This window comes from Papaver somniferum, unplaced genomic scaffold (genome assembly GCF_003573695.1).
Source record: "Papaver somniferum cultivar HN1 unplaced genomic scaffold, ASM357369v1 unplaced-scaffold_16, whole genome shotgun sequence".
NCBI classification, from domain to species: Eukaryota; Viridiplantae; Streptophyta; class Magnoliopsida; order Ranunculales; family Papaveraceae; genus Papaver; species Papaver somniferum.
In genome coordinates this window covers 1,396,599-1,402,382 of record NW_020625486.1, presented here as the reverse complement: position 1 = coordinate 1,402,382, position 5,784 = coordinate 1,396,599, and the positions used below count along the sequence as shown (strand labels likewise).

At 38.2% G+C, this 5,784-nt stretch overlaps 1 pseudogene; it reads left to right on the top strand.

Moving 5' to 3' along the window:
* The first annotated feature begins 1,656 nt into the window (after nucleotides 1-1,656).
* Nucleotides 1,657-1,821, top strand: LOC113337484 (annotated as a pseudogene).
* Nucleotides 1,822-5,784: the final 3,963 nt, after the last annotated feature.

The window sequence follows — 5,784 nt, the reverse complement described above, 5'->3', positions numbered from 1 at the left end:
ATTCTAAATGTAATTAGCTAAGGATATGGTGCTTTAAAATTAGAATTTAGAAACCACCCTGTAAATAGAATCCTAATACTATTTTATACGAAAAATATAACTGACCTAAATCAGCTAATCAAATGTGATATAGGATACTGCGTAACGGGGTCGTACTACTCTAAGTTTTTCGCGAAACTTAGCTAATTAAATCTCGTTTACCAATATTAAATACGATTAGTGTGTGGTCCACCGCATGTACCGGCATCTACGTATTGGTTACTTATCTTGGAAGAGTATCTCATGTTAGTTAACTGTACAGTTTTGGGCAATCTCCGCCCTATCAAACAAACAAACAAAGAAAAAAAGTAGACTTCCCCCCGCAGCTTATTCCGAGCGGGAGTTGGTTCAAAGTTCAAACTGACCCTTTTTGAACTATTTAATTTGGTGGTTCCTTTAAATCAATGGTGGTACCTGTAAATCGCACTTTGAGGAACAGTTCAAGCAGGTGTATACTTATCAAGTTGTCGTTCCTTTAACTATACTTATCAAGCAGGTGTATCGTCACAATAGTTCACGTGTCTTTTATGTCGTGAGACACTATAAGGTTAGGTTAAGAAACCTAGTTATATTAGGAAACTTAAGGGTTAGCTTATAGTTAGGTTGTAGTTAGATTAGGAAACCCAATTAAAACAGGAAACTGAACGTAATTGTTTGTAAAGACCATCTCACCAATCAACGGATGTAAGTATCTCTCCAAAATTTTATGCCAAGAACGGACGGAGGGATATAAATCTCGCTAATTATCGATTCCAGTCGCCGGATGGACGAAATCAATGGCCATCTATTACCCAAGACAGACCACACTTCTTTTTATAATATAGATAACATATATGATTTTAACGAGTATACCCATAAATAAAGAAATTTTAGTTCAAATATATCTAATTTTGATATTTTACTTTACAATTTTGATTTATAAGTTAAAAATGAAAGTCTATTAAAAAAACACATAAAACCCAGAAAAACCAAACAACCGGTGGGACGGTTCTGGTTTCTAGTATTCTAAACCGAGCATGGTCTGGTTTGGTTTTTGGTTTCTTATAAGAGATGCTGGTTTGGTCCTTGGGTTTGACAAAAAACCGAACCAAACCAAACCGAACCATGGGCAGCCCTGTGACTCAATAATAAGACCACAGGAACTTTCTTAAGAAAAGAATTAATGAATCCAAACTCAGACAGAAACTCGAAGAAAAAGTTAACGAAACTAGATATAGTTGGAAATTTGTGAATGAGAATTACTTGCAGGATTCACATAATACATACCTGAATCTGCCGGAACAGCACCGGATGTTGTATGATGTCCGGTGTGGCGGTGTGCCCCCAGCAATCCTTGAGAATTCGGAGGACTGGCCATACTCGCCCCTGCATCATGTCTCCAAGGTGTTAATCAAAAGAGAAATCGGATCTTATTTTGTACTTTTATCAACAATCGGGTACCTGGAAAATAATGTGATCTGATGAGAAGGGAATGGCACAGATGTGGAGAATGTATATATTGGGGTAATGGCATGTGGTTGTAGTATTTTGGCTTTTGTCCCACATAGGTACGGTTCAGCTGCAAGACACTGTGAATGCTTGGACCTATAAAAACTGAATCGCTAGACTTGAAACAGCATACCTTTCTCTGCCTTTTGGCTAAGATCAAGTGTAGTATCTGTTCTTATCAGTTTAATATCTGATATGTCCCGGTGTTAAACTAATGTTTTTCATTGGGGAGTTCCCATCACAGCAGCTTACTGCTGGGGTTTTCATGCGTGGCAAAGGCCCGGCTCACCCCTACCAATACTAATAAAAATATTCAGTTGTTCCTCTCTTACTGCAACCATCTTGCATGTTTTGCAAGATGGTTTGCTCAGCATTGTTTCCTTTGAGGTACTAGCAGCAGTTACTTGATTGTGGTTGGTGCTACTGCCTCTTTGCTTATAAAGGAGGTGCTCCTCACAATCTTGAGGTGCTCACATTTTCAGAGTGACAACACAAAATTTGCTTTTAAACATCTTCTGACTGGATGGCGGCTTAAGGTCCACTGAATGCGCCCCTTGGCACTTAGGCCAATCAACTTGTTGCACCGTGAGTGGAAAAACAAGGACAAAAACAAAAACTGCAACAAAAAGAAAAAGAGGATTCCTTGGATGGAAGAAGCACAGAAGGACTTCGATATTCTTTTTGTTTTTCCTGATATATACTAATTAAATAAATTGGTTTATATATTTTTTTTGTATTTTGTAATTAGCAAGAGGCATTTTCGCTGAGGCAGTTACTTCTTATGCAAATTGATTCAAGTTTTGGCTCAGCATTCAAGTCTTGTGCTATCATTTCCATTGAGTTGACTTCGTATGTACGAGTAGTTGATAAAAACCATGTGTTAAGGATCGAGCAAGAGAGAGGAGAGCATAAACGCGGAAGCAATAGACTACATTGATAATAATTCGGTGTGTTAATTTTCATGGTTTAATAGCCTATTTATATTGTTCACAAACTTGACTACCACTCAAGGTACTTACCTAACTAAGATCAAACTCTAAACATAGACACTTTCCTAATATAACTCTCACAACTTAATGTGCATATCTCCTAAATATAGACTCTCATATATTATTTCCTAATACCCTCCCTCAAGATGGAGCATGTAGATCACGAATGCCCATCTTGGACAAAAGAAATTTAACTTCAGTTTTCTTCTTCTTTTTTTTCAACACTTTGGTGAAAAAAAAAAATAATCTTCAGATCGTAGTTTAAGGACATTTCGGTCCCCCTCGTAGTTTAAGGACATTTCGGTCCCATCTTCTTAGTTTTAGGACATCTCGGTCCCCTTCGTAGTTTTAGGACATCTCGGTCCCATCTTCATAGTTTTAGGACATCTCGGTTCCCTTCGGAAGTTTTAGGACATTACGGTCCCATCTTCTTAGTTTTAGGACATCTCGGTCCCATCTTCTTAGTTTTAGGACATCTCGGTCCCATCTTCGTAGTTTAAGGACATTACGGTCCCCTCTTCGTAGTTTAAGGACATTACAGTCCCCTCTTTGTAGTTTAAGGACATTACGGTCCTCTTCGTAGTTTAAGGACATTACGGTCCCATCTTCGGAAGAATACTTCTTGTACTCTTGTTTTCTTGGTTTCTTTGATAGAATACTTTTTGTACTCTCTCGACAACTCATAGGATCTCAACCTATTATTGTTGTTCTTTTTCTCATCACCTCTTGGTGATTGTTTTCTTCTCTTTTTTTTTTCTTCACAACATGAATGTTGTTTCTTCTTCTCTCTTATTCCAGTCACGCACTTCTTGCGAAACCTTCACACTTCTTTGTTCTTCAAGATTTTCTCACAATCTTTCTCTTGTTACGCTTCTGCCACAAGCAATAACTAACACAAAGTCTGCCACACTTTGTAAGACTTCCAAGTTTCTGTCACAAACTCTTCAACCACACTTCAATCTTCCAACTGTTATAACTCTTTTGTCACGCTCACTGTAACACTTTTTTCTGTAACTATTCTTCAGTAACACTTAACTGTGACATCCTTTTGTCACACTACTGTTCTTATGTAACAATTCTTCTCTAACAATTCTTCATCTGTAACAGTTCTCCTGCAACTGTTGGCCTTTGTTCTTCTGTAACACATATCGCCCTTTTTTTTTTTCCTTTTTTTTTTTAAACCACTAATCTTGTAGTAACTCGATTTCTTGAGGTTTGTTTAACATCCGTATGTAACAGATTCGAACTCCTTTGATCTTCATCACATAAGAAACTGCATCAACAGCTCCTTGGAAGCAACGTCATTCTCTTCATCAGTCTATAACCATCACCGGTATAACATCACCTGCACCATTCTTCCAGGCCATCATCTCACCACAGAGATCGTTACCATGAACTGCCATTAATGGAGATACCATTGGAAGCAACTCTTTCTCCTTGTTCTACTTCCAACCATCTCTGTCTCCGACCATGCTTCTTCTTCCATCTTCATCTATCAACAATAGCAGCAGATCATCATCTCCACTGCCAAGCTCGAGTACCTTCCATCAGCAGCCAACTTTTCTCTCTCGGCCTTCTCCCTTCTCGGATTTGAAATATGAGAACAACCCAACGTACAGCCTCCCGAGATTTCCATATCTCGGGTGTCTTCACAAATCGTTCGAAACCCTAATTTTTCATTTTAGTTTTGCGGATTCAACATATCTCGTAATCACCAGCATCTTATAATACCAGGATCAGTCTTCCAAACATGACACATCGGTTTACGACAACCACAAGTCCTTCGACACAAACCCAGGCCTACATATCGTTTGTAATCTCATCAATTCATCTATAGAAACAAACCCACACGAACACGATGACAGGCATCATGTAACGGAACAACAAGTCGCTGATTTTCAAACTCTGTATCTTCACCAAACACGAGTACTCATGTTGTTCTCTTGTTCATGGAAACATCCAATTTTCTCAGCCTTCTCAACGACTAGAAATACCTCTTAACTCAAACCCTAACAGCACTCGTGTGTTGTTCTTTACCTGCATCACCGCTTTTGACAGATAACATCATCACCGTCTAACAGCGAACCAACATGTCACGAACCGCATCAGGATCTGCTTTTTTTTTTTTTTTCTTTCTCAGACTCTTGCCAGAATAAAACACCAACACAGCACTCGTTTGCAACCACCATCTACAAACCCTAACCCGTCGCAGCTTCATCTTCAAACATCAAAGCACATCGAGTACTTCTCTGAACTCATCACGAACACCTCCTTGTCCTTTAAGAACGACAAACAACAGCACAATCTTCTTCTTTATCATCATTGTTCTGCCTTTCTTTGCGGCTAACAATATCATCACTGTCCTCTTTCTTCTTTAAACAGCAACTCTTCATCTTTTTTTTTTTTTTTTTTTTTTTTTTTTTTTTTTTTTTAACGACTCTCATAAACCTTAAAACGAAAACGATGAAAAACTTCTCTAACTCTCTTCCTCTCCTCTCTCCTGGCTCTGATACCATGTTAAGGATCGAACAAGAGAGAGGAGAGCATAAACGCGGAAGCAATAGACTACATTGATAATAATTCGGTGTGTTAATTTTCATGGTTTAATAGCCTATTTATATTGTTCACAAACTTGACTACCACTCAAGGTACTTACCTAACTAAGATCAAACTCTAAACATAGACACTTTCCTAATATAACTCTCACAACTTAATGTGCATATCTCCTAAATATAGACTCTCATATATTATTTCCTAATACCATGTAAATTTAATTCTAAAAAGAAATTGTCAGAAAAAGAAAGACAAACAAGAAGTCTTACAGCGCAGATGAAACGATGGCGGCTCTACGTTTAACTACAGATGGATCATTGAGCTCATCTAAAGATGATAAACCAAGAAAGTTCCGTAAGTGGTCGTCTAAACAACGTCAAGATTACATAAGGCCGTATGCAACTGATGCCATTAATATTTATAATGAAAGAATTAAGAAGACTGATGCCATGCTTTCTTCACCATATCGACTTCACAGCTAAGAAGACTGATGTTGCTGATGCTCCAGAAGAGATGTTTTTTGCCGGACTGACAACCACCAGTGGGGTTCGTTGTGTCAAGTTTTGCAAATGCATGGGGCCAAGAGACTCAATTTCAGGAGATAAAAACAATGGCTGCTATTATTGCAAGTTTTATAATGTTCAGCATCCTTTGGGAGGAGGGTTCATGGCTGGCCGTGCTGGATTATTCACGGATGAAAAATAGACTATAATAT